Source organism: Panthera uncia, chromosome F2, assembly GCF_023721935.1.
Source record: "Panthera uncia isolate 11264 chromosome F2, Puncia_PCG_1.0, whole genome shotgun sequence".
NCBI classification, from domain to species: Eukaryota; Metazoa; Chordata; class Mammalia; order Carnivora; family Felidae; genus Panthera; species Panthera uncia.
Genome location: NC_064812.1, coordinates 53598202 through 53610794, shown reverse-complemented (window position 1 = coordinate 53610794; position 12593 = coordinate 53598202). Strand labels below are relative to the sequence as shown.

Below are 12593 nucleotides of genomic sequence, written 5' to 3'. Positions count from 1 at the left end.
ATTTGATATTTGTTTTGTTGCTTTCAAAGCTCTTTCAGTGTCTGATTTACATCATGGTGATTATCTGGGGATGGAGTACTTTCTGTTAAAGAGAATCATTGTTTTTAGGTCTCAAAGGGCAAAATGCCATAGTAATCTTATGAAATGAAATGGTTTTCTCTGGCTTTTTAGGTTTGGATTTAGTTTTCATTGGTTTTTACATTTACTTTTGTAAAAATCAGCATGCCTGTGTAATAACTATTTACTGATCTTTTCCCTCCTACTTGTCAACTGTTCAGTAAGAAAAGCCCAGAGGCAGTTTCTTTAAAGTATTAAGGGAAGATAGAATTTCTTAGCATCACTTTATTTTGGCTTAATTAAAAAAATTTTTTTTTTTTACAGTATTTATTTATTTTTGAGAGAGAGACAGAGCTCGAGGGGAGGAGGGGCAGAGAGAAAGGGAGATAACAGAATCCAAAGCAGGCTGCAGGCTCTGAGCTTTCAGCACAAAATCCAATGCTGGGCTCAAACTCATGAACTGTGAGATCATTACCTGAGCCAAAATTGGGCATTTAATCAACTGATCCACCCAGGTGCCCCTTGGCTTAATTTTTAATGTACAAGCCCTTGAAAGCAGTTCTCAAAAATTAGAACTACATTGTCTTTCCGTTGCAGGGATTAATTGTTTAATAGTATGTTGGGAACCCTGTAGTGTTTTTTAAATAAAATACATATATACACAATTTAAGGAATAAGCAGGTTTTTGGGGTAGTAATTGGCAAAACTAATCAGAGCCAAACCCATTCATAGTCCGACATATAATTGGAATGATTCAAAGAAAAGCACTCATACTGAACCACAATGCATTCATTAAAAAATAACATTACTGGCTATTATCTTGGCCAGTCCCCCCCCCCCAGCTGAGTTTGCATCAATGGAGTAGGCGTATCATAAATTAATTTTTAGTAGTCTAATAATATGTTTTCAGTTTATCTCTTACATCTTAGAAAAGATTATTACGTTATGAGTATCACTTTGGTTTTGGACCTTGTTTAACTGACAAATTGGTTTAATCAGTGATGTGCTATATTTCAGTTGTTAAACTTTTTGCAACTTTTCAAGGCCTCTAGATCCAAACTCACTGAATGGCAGGAAATAGGGTCTTATGAGATTATTATGGTTCGGACATAATAAAACGAGCCAGGGGTTGGCAAATTTTTGCTGTAAAGGACCAAAGAGTAAGTATTTTTGGTTTTGCCAGTTATAAGGTCAGTGTCTGATTTACATCATGAAAGCAGCCATAGACAATAAACACAAGTGAACATGGATATGCTTCACTATAAAGCCTTATTGCCAACCCTTGGTATAGAGTAGTGGATCTTAATTTTGGCTGCATATTAACATCACTTGGGAACTTTACAGACCATGATGCTTGGGTCTTTACAGTAGGGATTGAGTTAATTGGTTCTGTGATGTGTCCTGGTTGTTAGAATTTTTATAAGCTCTGTAGGTGATTGCACAGTGAGCAAAGGTTGAAATCCACTGACAAAGAGGAAAGAGCCCAAATGGAGTTATGATTTGAAAATGAGCTGTGTATTTAACATTTAACTACAGTGTAACCATGATCAAATTAAACTCTTGCCTTTGGTTTCTTTATCTTTAAACTATGGTACTTATTTCTAGGATTATTAAAATTAAATGACAAAGCACACCTATCCTAGTCATCCTAGGTCCCCTTAAAGTTGAGACTATTGAGATTATTTGAAGTCAGTTTTCCAGTGCAGTGTACTTTCTACTAAATTCTACGAAGGATGGTCTTATTGGCCTCAGCTTGACCTTTTGTTTGAATATTTAGAAAGAATACTCTTTTAAGCAGCCCATTCCAGTGTATGATGACTGTAGTTATTAGGAAGTTATTTTATATTGAGCCACAATTTGCTTCTTATAAATTTCCTGATTCTTCCATTTTGAGTAGTATAATCTGAGCTTAACCTAATCTCTCCAAATCTACCTGATGACTCTTGAGATATTATAAATAATTTAAGTATTCCCCTGAAGTCCCTTTTTCTTCTAGGCTAAGTGCTATACCACCCACCTTCTGAATTCCAAACCTTTTTACCATCTTTCTTACAATTAACCCCCCCCCCTTTTTTTTTACCCAGAAATTGTGGTGTACAGAATTAACTACAATTCTTCAGGCAAATTCTGACCAATATAGAACACGGTGCATCTGTGTTTTATCAAGGTTAAGGCCCATCTCAAGGTCAATCAGCTAGTAAAAATAGAGGCAGGTTTCATGTTAAGGACTATCTCACAATAAAACTTTGCAATTAATGAACTAGTAGACTCAGTCTTTTAAAAAATTGGTCCCTTTTAAAATCTCAAACATTTTTATGAACTGTACCATCATTGGTTACACTTTGACTTCCATTTATTTAGAAATGGTGAAAATGTTCAGTGAAATAGTTTTAAATGAATTTAAAGCTCTATACATAAATATTGAAAAGTCCTAGTAAATTATATAGTCTACAAGCAATGCTTGACATATTTGGATTTGTGGATCCTTTATAAGAACTATGACTTCCCCCAGATTCTTAAGTCTACAGTTTGTAAACCACAGCTCTAAATATCTTCTTGCCACATAATGTTGAAGCTGGTGTTCAGATGCCTCATACAGAAAGGTTGTAAGATATTGAGATAAGATGTACCCACAAATATCAGGGATTTTATTTAGGTGGGTTTTTTTTTTTATCTTAAACTAGCATGTTTGTTATTTGACTCACTAATGCAGTTTGCTTCAAATTATTTTTAATATAGGAGGATATTTGAAAATAGAACTCAGGAGGGGTGTCTGTGTGGCTTAGTCAGTTAAGTATCTGACTGGGGCTCAGGTCATGATCTATCTCACAGTTCATGAGTCCTCTATCAGCTCTGTGCTGACAGCTCAAAGCCTGGAGCCTGCTTCAGATTGTGTGTCTCCCTCTGTCTCTCTGCCCCTTCCCCACTTGTGTTCTCTCTCTCAAAAATAAACATTTGAAGAAAATTAAAATAACAAAGTAGAACTCAGGAAAGGTTAGAAACTTCTGTCATTTTTATTTTATTAAGGTTTATGGGATAATTAAAACTATTGGGAAAGACTAAATTCTAGGTAATAGGGAAAAAAGATGTCATTAATGAGTTAGTTCCTCTGCTAATATAAAAATTTCAAATACTTGTCTTGCTGATACACAGCCAGAAAACCAATTTCAGCCAAATGAAGTAGATAAAAATCTAAGATTAGAAATTAAATTGTAGGAGTGAAAATAATAACTAAATTATTTAACAATGTGTTCACAGAGCAAGTCAAGTGTTAATCCTATTTTTGATCTTTTGATGCTCTGGGACTATAAGGAACATGGTTTTCTGAATCTAGATTCTTCTGTTATTTCATTCACACTAGCAGGTTGCACCCATTGTAAATACTGCTTTGCTTGTATACACATTTAATTTATGCATGCATATATACCACATTTTGTACAAACATTTTTTGAAATGACTGACAAATCAGCAAAACAATTTAGCAGTAAAGAAATTAAGTGTGCTAGTCAAGGGTGTTAATATGGTTGCCCTAATTAAGCTTTTAATTGGCTCTAAGATACTAAGCCTCTCTCAAAAGGAGGAAACATGCCAGTTCTGGAGGATGACAAACTTTTCTGGTACTGAATTCTGAAAGGAATTTCTCCATTGGGGTTTTATATAGTTGATACCATGTAGCATAATAACCATTTCCTCTGTAAATGAAGCCGTAGATTATATAACCTGGTTTTTATCTTTAATAAAAGCTGATTACAATTCTGTATAGATGATTGATTTTTTTAAATGTTTTATTTATTTTTGAGAGAGTGCCAGCAGGGAAGGGGTGGGGAGAGAGAGAGAGGGACAGGATCTGTGAGCTCTGCGCTGACAGTAGCAAGCCACCTGAGCCAAAGTCTGACGCTAAACCTACTGAGACACCCAGGTGGCCCTGGATTTTTTCTTAATGTATACAGGATGCAAGGTGATTTTACCTCAGCAAAGAATTTAACAGTTCTTTTAAATAATCTAAACGTTCCTTTCTCTCATCTGAACTTCTCAGGGAAAACAGCTTTACAACATTTGTAAATTTCTATTAATCCTTTACAAATAGAGTTTTAGCTTTAAAATTTCAATTTGCATATTTGCCTTTTGGTTAAAAAGCAAATAATTTTTGAGTATTTAGAAGACAACTTGGAGAACAGAATGTTCAAGCTAAATATCTTTAAGATACTCCAATGGGTCATGTTTGGACTAATGAATTATTCTATTTATATTGAATTCTTCAGAGTTTGCTACTAACCCGCACTTCTGCTTTTCTATGTTTTGGACGATAATAGGTATATGCATTACCTTCAGTCAGATGTTGCAGAAACTTTAAAAAAATTTTTTCTAATGTTTATTTTTGAGAGAGAGAGCACAAGAGGGGGCAGGGCAGGGACAGAGAGGGAGACACTGAATCTGAAACAGGCTTCAGGCTCTGAGCTGTCAGCACAGAGGCCAACATGGGACTTGAACTTACGAATGGTGAGATCATGACCTGAGCTGAAGTTGGATGCTTAACCAGCTGAGCCACCCAGGTGCCCTCAGAATCTTTTTTAATGTTTATTTTTGAGACAGGTTGAGAGTGTACGTGCACCTGTGGGTGCGTGCGTGTACATGCAAGCTCGTGCATGCAAGGGAAAGGCAGAGAGAGGGACAGAGGATGTGAAGGAGGCTCTGCATTGACAGTGAAGAGCCTGATATGGGGTTCAGATTCACCAGCCATGAGATCATGACCTGAGATGAAGTCTGACAAACAACTGAGCCACGCAAGTGCCAAAATGTTGCAGAATGTTAAACTGCTTTCTAAATGATAAACTTTTTACAATTTTGAAAATTGGCCATCACATTTGAGAGTCCTGTTTTGACCATGCTATATAAATTTATAAACTATTAAATATGTTTAAAAACCATGAAACTTGGCTTTATTTAAGGAGATGTGGGCTTTGGACTAACTTTTGCCACTTAACTGTAACTGGTTCTGATTGTATCCCACATAATGTCTCTAATGGGAAGAAAGAAAGGAAAATTTTGTAATTCTGAAATCTTGAAATCTGTAAAAACTACCCAAAGCTTTTTCTTAATCATTTTGGCAACAAAACTTGATTCTTAGCTGGCAGCAAAACCAGCTATTTATATCTTTTACTCATTTCTTTAAATGTGAATATTCATGTTTCTTTGCAGAAATACTGTTCTGATTATAGGATGCTACCCCTAGACACCACTGGGAGTATTGTAGTTATTACTTTTATAAAATCTGAAAATTGCTGCCTTCTACATCTTACTGTAAGTAGATAGATTGATGGATCTAGATTAGTTTTCTTTGTTAGGGGGTCCCAGATGTTCTTTAACTTTGAGGCATCCTTTTGGTTGAATGTGTTATGAAGGATGATCTATAAGTGATAATATCCAGTCACTTTTCTTCAGAAACTGGGGTGTTAAATGATAGTTTGAAGGCCTGATGATCATTTTAAAAAGTAAATGTCCACCAGTAGTGAATGGATTATAAAATACACTAATCCATAAGAATCTTCCCAATGTTTAATCTTAAAAGGACGATAGTAGATAGCTGTATGGTGGTAGGAATATTCTGCCATCTTTTTTCCCCCTTCTTTTCATCTGCCTAGTGTTCCTTTCCTTCCCTGTCTGCCGTATTTGTCCCAAGAGATGACTGTAGTTAGGATTATTACCAATAAGTTAGAAACCCTAAATAAATAGAATCTGTGTGGCCAGACTAGGTACTGAAGAAGCCTTGTAGATCAGTTACAAAGGCATTTTTGTGAGTTCTGCCTGAGAGTATCAGATTGTCTAAGTGTCAATCCCTGAGAGTTCTATAAAACTGAAACTTTGGTTTCTGACATAGTCTTAATATTTATTCTGGGGTGACCAGAAGGTCTTAAATCTTCATTCAAAGATCTACTCTCCAGAAAAGTTATCTTATAACCAAATATTATTTTTCTGGGATACCAGAATAGCTTTCCACATCATAACAGGAAATTTACTAGTAAATTTTTAAAAAATGTTTATTTTGAGAGAGTGAGCAAGCAGGGGAGGGGCAGAGGGAGAATCCCAAGCAGGCTCCAGGCTGTTAGTATAGAGCCTGATGTGGTACTCCATCTTGTGAGATCATGACCTGACTTGAAATCAAGAGGGCTGCTTAACTAACTGAGCCACTCAGGTGCCCCTGATAATAAAATTTCTATTTAAGTCCCCAAAAAAGTAAGTATCTTGTCAGATGACGTTGATGTCAAGATTGAGGATTACCTTACCTGGAACTTGTTCATAGTAGGGTCGCTGTAGGGTAGAAACGTACCCAGTGCATTGGAACAAATGTTTAAAATAAGTAGGATGAGCAGATGCAATGGGAGGTTCCTAACTGCTCAGAAGAGTTGGAGAAGGCTTCATGGAGAAGGCAATAGTAAGAACAGGGTCTTGTGTAAGCCTTTGCCAGAGGAGGGGGAGGTTGTTCAGTGACTACAACACGGCAAGAAATCAGGGTAAATAGGTAAAAGAATAGAAGGAGTGTAGTGGGAAGATGAGGTTGGGTAGGTAGGTTAGAGCAGATTGTAATTCTCTTTGTTTTACATGGTAAGTTTGTCGATTCGGTTTCAAAAATAGACTGAGGTAGTGAGAGGTTTTTAACTAGAGATTAGGTGTGTTTATATTAGCCTTTAGGAAAAAAAACATTTGGCGTGTGTTGTTCATGGATTGGAGTGGGGAGTGATCTGGGTAGACCTTTTAAGGACTAGTGAGGGCAGAAATAACAGCCCTAGTTGAATAGTGCAAAGAAAAAACAGTAGAACTTAATCTAAGTAAAGATGGGGCAGTCACTTGAGTCAGTGGGGGAAAGGAAACTACTATATGTTGAGTCTCTATCCTACTACAGGAATTGTCAAGGGCATTTTATATGATACATTTATAACTGACTACTCTCCACTGAAAAGCAGAAAAAAACCTGATCACAATCAAGAGAAAAAAATTGTACCTGTTTATGAAAAAAACAGTTCTGAAACTGTCTTCAGAGAAGAGAAACTTGATGTTGATATATTTATATGAAAGTGGAATATATCTTACTGGGTCTCTTAAGAGTTTTTTGTACAGTTGAGTTAGTGACTTCCAAAACCTTGATTTCTGGAGCACCTGGGTGACTCAGTCGGTTAGGCTTCTGACTTCGGCTCAGGTCATGATCTCACGGTTCATGAATTCAAGCCCTGCATTGGGCTCTGTGCTCACAGCTTGGAGCCTGGAGCCTGCTTCAGAATCTGTCTCCTTCTCTCTGCCTGTGTCCACCTCATACTTTCTGTCTCTCTCTCAAAAATAAATATTAAAAAAAATAATAAATCTTGATTTCTGATGTTCTCTATCATTTCATTGATTTCAAGAATATCTGTCTCTTAAGACAAGTCTGAGTAAGTTTGTACCTGCTTCATGTTTGGAATTTTGAGACCCAGAAGAAAATTGTTGGGGAAACCTTCCAACTTGATTTTGTTTATTTAGCATTTACAGGCAAGTGCCGTACCACTCCCTTTACCAGATGGTTTGGAAGCATTGCCTGCCGTGGTCCAAGAGAAACCTATAACGATAGGCCCCAAGATTAATCACACTTAATGACACCAGATTGATATTACACTTCACAGTTTACTCAGTATTTTCATTTACTGGTGTCACTTTATTCATTAAAAAATTTTTTTAATGTTTATTTTGAGAGAGACAGAGTGCGAGTGGGGGAAGGGCAGAGAAAGAGGGAGACAGAATCTGAAGCAGACTCTAGGCTCTGAGCTGTCAGCACAGAGCCCGATGTGGGGCTCAAACTCGAACTGTGAGGTCACGACCTGAGGCAAAGTTGGATGCTTATAAACAACTGAGCCACCCAGGCGCCCCCTGGTGTCACTTTTCACAGAACTTTGTGAAGTGGGCAAACATTGCCACTCTTTTTTATGTGAGAAAAATGAAGTTGTGATTGTTATAAATTAAAGAGGGAGTAGAGACCAAGATTTTACTTTATTTTACTTTTATTTTTTTAACTATTTATTTTGATAGAATACTTGCAGGAGTGTGGGGGGAGAGGGGCAGAGAGAGGGAGAGCGTGAATTCCAAGCAGGCTCCTCACTGCCCGTGCAGAGCCCCACGCACAGGGCTCAGTCTTAATCTCACAACTGCAAGATCATGACCTGAGCTGAAATTGAGTTGGATACTTAAACGGAACTGAACCACCCAGGCACCACACCATTCTTTTTTTTAATCTCATTCTCTTTTCTTTGCTTGTTAATCTGATTTTCTGTTAATCTGATTTTTTAAAAATCCATGAATAAAATGTCATCTTTTTAAACATGCAAAAACATGGTTAGTCAGTTATTTAAAAATAAACCTGAAGAGAAAATTGCCTTCAAAGACAAAAATGTAATACTTACAAAGAACCACAATAGCTGATATCTAGGTACATTTAAGATTTTGGAAATGGTTTTATTAAATAAAGTTAGTAAAGCAAATGTTGATTTAGCATGGAGTGTAAAGTTTACTTTTGTTCATTTAGCAAAAAGTATAAAGTATCACTAGGAAACTAAGTTAAAGATGGGTGTACTTTTTCACTCGTTTCTAGCATTGCAGATTGTTTTTTTTTTGTTTTTGTTTTTGTTTTTTTTTTTTTTTGCCTCGTGTGCAGCAAGTCCATAGGTTTGGAACTTACATATTCTCGGGAGGCAATGTAATATAGGCAATAAATGTAGCACTCTGCCACTAGCTTATCTTAGGTTCCTCATAAAGCTGATAATATTTTTACTATTCTTCCATAAATTTGTAGTAAAATTTAAATGAGATACATAAAGGGACTTACAGACTTGAATGCGTAAAATCTGGTGTTTGGTTTGTGTGGGGGGTGGGGGGGGAAGAGGTCTGTAGTTACCTGTTCACTGGAGAAAAAGCAGCTTATAGCCATTTGAATTCAATCATTTAAATTCATTCAGTCATTTGAATGATAATACATAGTGTACCTATACCTGCTGTAATTCAGAAAGATGGCTATCTTGTGAAACTGTTTTAATAGTTCTTTTAAAAAAAAGGTCTTTTGTTTGCAGAGATATCTTAGCCCTTTTTGCCAAGTTTAAATGAAAAAGATTTCAGTAGGAAGGTGGCGAATGTCCTAAAACCAAATATAGTAGAGTTTATTCTTTAATCCTATAGTTTTGGAGAAAAATGATGACCCAGAGTTACTGCTTTTGCTTGCTAGTGAAACAAAATTCATTTCTGTTTGAAGTGAATGGTTAGGTGCCTCCTATCCCATTCACATCAACTGATTAAAAATGATTTGCTAGGCAGTTTGGCTGCTTTTGAATAAGGTACCAGCATGATGTATTGATTCCTGAGTTAAACATGCTTATTGTCAACCTGGAAGAGCTTACCTATTCTAAGAATTTGTGTGTGTTTGTTTGCTTGTTTGTTTTGTTTTTAATGTTTATTTTTGAAAGAGAAACAGTGTGATAGGGGAGGGGCAGAGAGGGAGAGAGACAATCTCCTGAGCCATCCAGGCACCCATGAGAATTTGTTTTTGATATCAAGAACTAAGTAGTACCTTTTGAAAGAGATTTGATATTTGTAGCATGGTTATGATTTTGTTTTTGAGAAGAAATATTGTCCACAGAATATATTTGCCATCTGTTAAGCTTTCAGGTTGAGGTGTTCTGAGCTTAGGGTAAAGATCACAAATTAAATTCTAATACTTAAGAGGTAGAGTAGGAGACAGGAAATGTCTATTTTAAGAACTAGCTGAGGAAGCCTTCAACAAATCACTATAGAATGTTACATAAATAGAAACGCCCTGCCTGTATTTACAAACCCACTTTGTAGTGCCCTCTGAACAGGCTATATTCTTCAGAATAGTGACTTAAAAAAAAAAAAAGATATTGGGGAAACCTAGTACAGTTGTTTGAATAACAATTTAAATTTACTATTGAAATACATTCAGGTTTTCATAGGAAAACAAAGGCACTAGATTTCAGTTAATTATTTTCAGTTACTGGTTATGTTTTAATGTTACTGTACACCAGAAAACTGAGAAATTGTCATTTAAATGCCATTAATTAAACTAGTAATAGAGGTTGCAGAAGGCAGAATATTCAAACCAACATTTAACAACACTTGTTGAAAAGCATTTTGTCACTCATTATGACAATGCTGGGAAAATAAAACCTAACCAATATCCCTTCTCTCAAGGAACAGGTAAAGGAGTCTGTGTCTATTTCCTTTTCCTGCTCTGCATATGAAGTACTTGTTCATTCTCCTGACAGCCAACATTTACTGTAGGCAATAACTTCCTATTTTACTATTTCACCTTATGGAGAATATAAAAGCCAATAGATGAATGCCCTTAAGTACTTGTCTTCAAATTTATCTCTATATGTTGATTATCCTTTCTCTCTCTCTTAAGTACCCAGACATTTGCTTCTGGATTCCAGACTCCTCTTTGCAGTATTTCCTCAATATTTTTAACTTTTCTCTTAATTAGTGACCTCTTCATTTCAGCATTCAAAGATGTTTATTACTTTCATCTTTAAAAAAATAAACTCTTTCTCTATTTCTCACTATTCCCTTTTGCAACCAAATCTCTCAGATTGTATTATATATCATAATTCTTCATTTTCCATCCACAGCACAGGCCACTCTTGCTCTTTCTCCTTGCCCCACTGATAACACCAGTGTTACTCTAAGATCACTAGTGATGTCCTAGGTGCTCAGTATTTATTGAATGAAAGTAATGCACATTTCAGTCCTTAATCTTGAAGTTTTGGCAGCATTTCAGCATTGTCATGGTGGAGTATTTCTTGAAATACTCTTTTTCCACGGGCGCCTGGGTGGCTTAGTCAGTTAAGCGTCCGACTTGGGCTCAGGTGCCCCGTGTCAGGCTCTGTGCTAACAGCTCAGAATGGAGCCTGCTTCAGATTCTGTGTCTCCCTCTCTCTCTGCCCCTCTCCCTCCCTCCCTCTCTCTCTCTCTCTCTCTCTCTCTCTCTCACACACACACACACACACACACACAAATAAACATTAAAAAGATTTTTTTAAAATAATCTTTCTTAAAGTCCTTTTATATCCTTTTCAAGTTTATTGAATGCTAGGATTCCTCAGCATATTGGTCATATTTTTTTCCTAATGGTCTCCTCTGTTTACTTCCGTGGTCTTATTTACCACATACGTTCTGACAACTCATTTTTATCACCAGTTGAAGCATCAAATCTGTATAGCCTTTGGTACTAAATTTCTTCACTTGGGAGCTTAAATTAAAAAAAATTAAAAGTTTGAGTGTTTGCTATTTACCAAAGAGCTAAGTACTTTTCATTTATCTAATTTGGTCCTTTGAGATAATAAATGAAAAGTGCTTAGTTCTTTGCCTGATAATTTCCCCATTTTTATAATAGAACAGTTCTCAGTCTCTAGTAAGCATCAGAATCACCTAGAGGGCTTTTTAAAATGCAGATTTCTGGGCCCCCACCACCACAGTATCCTGATTCAGTAGGTTTGGGATAGGTCCTGAAAATTACATTTCTAGCAAGTTCCCGGATAATGCTGATGCTGCTGATTTAGGAGCCATACTTTGAGAACCACTATGTTAGAAAAGCAAAATAAGCTGCTTCACAACTGTCACACAGCTGGGAAGTGGCACAGATGAGATTTGGTCCCAGGCAGTATCTAGAGTTTACCCATTTAACCCCTATTCCTACTCCAAACCTATTATTAAATTACCTCTTTCTTAGGTATGTCAAACTCAGTATCTTCATAACTACGTAAGCCTCCAAAACTGGTCCTCTACCCACCAGAGTTTCCTAACTGCCTTTAGTATAGGCTGGAAATTTCCCTCATTACCTTCAAACCCTGCCTTTTCCATATTCAGTCTGTCACCAAGCACTATTGGTTCTTCCTCCACAAAGTTTCCTTACTTATCTACTTTCCCCCATTTGTTGCTCTCGTCAGTCAAGGCCACCATCAGTTCTTACCTGAATTTCTAAAATAGTTTACTAACTAGTCACCTTTTTGCCCTCTTTTAATTAATTCATATAATACCAGGATTTTTTTTTTAAGGTAAATGAAATTAACACCTTGTTTAAAATCCTTCTTTTGCTTTTAGACTATAGGCCAGAATCCTGACCATGACCTGCAGGGCTCTATATGACCTATCTGCACCTGCTTGAGAGGATCAATATATACTCTTCTCTCTTTCATTATGCAAATACGTAATCCTACTGGCTTCTTAGACCAGACCATAAATGCCAGATCCATTCAGTGATTTGAGGTTTTATAACTATGCACTAGAACCATTACTGGGTGGAATTCCATTGTGTAAGTGTACCACAGTTTCATTTGCCCACCATGGAGTTTTTTGGTTTTTTTTTTTTTGAATCAAGTATCTGCTTATGTAAAGAGGAAGGATTTCTCTCTTTGTTATTTAAAAATTTTTTTTTATCTTGAGTGTTGGGAAGCTAGATCAGTAAGTATGGAGTGGTATTATCAAAAATGAATCTTGGGGGATGC

The 12593-nt window shown here is 36.4% G+C and overlaps 1 protein-coding gene across 3 annotated transcripts in view; it reads left to right on the top strand.

The window, feature by feature from the left end:
• Positions 1–12593, top strand: part of ZBTB10 (zinc finger and BTB domain containing 10) — a 36734-nt gene that overhangs the window by 12587 nt on the left and 11554 nt on the right. The gene's annotated exons all lie outside the window — the stretch shown is intronic.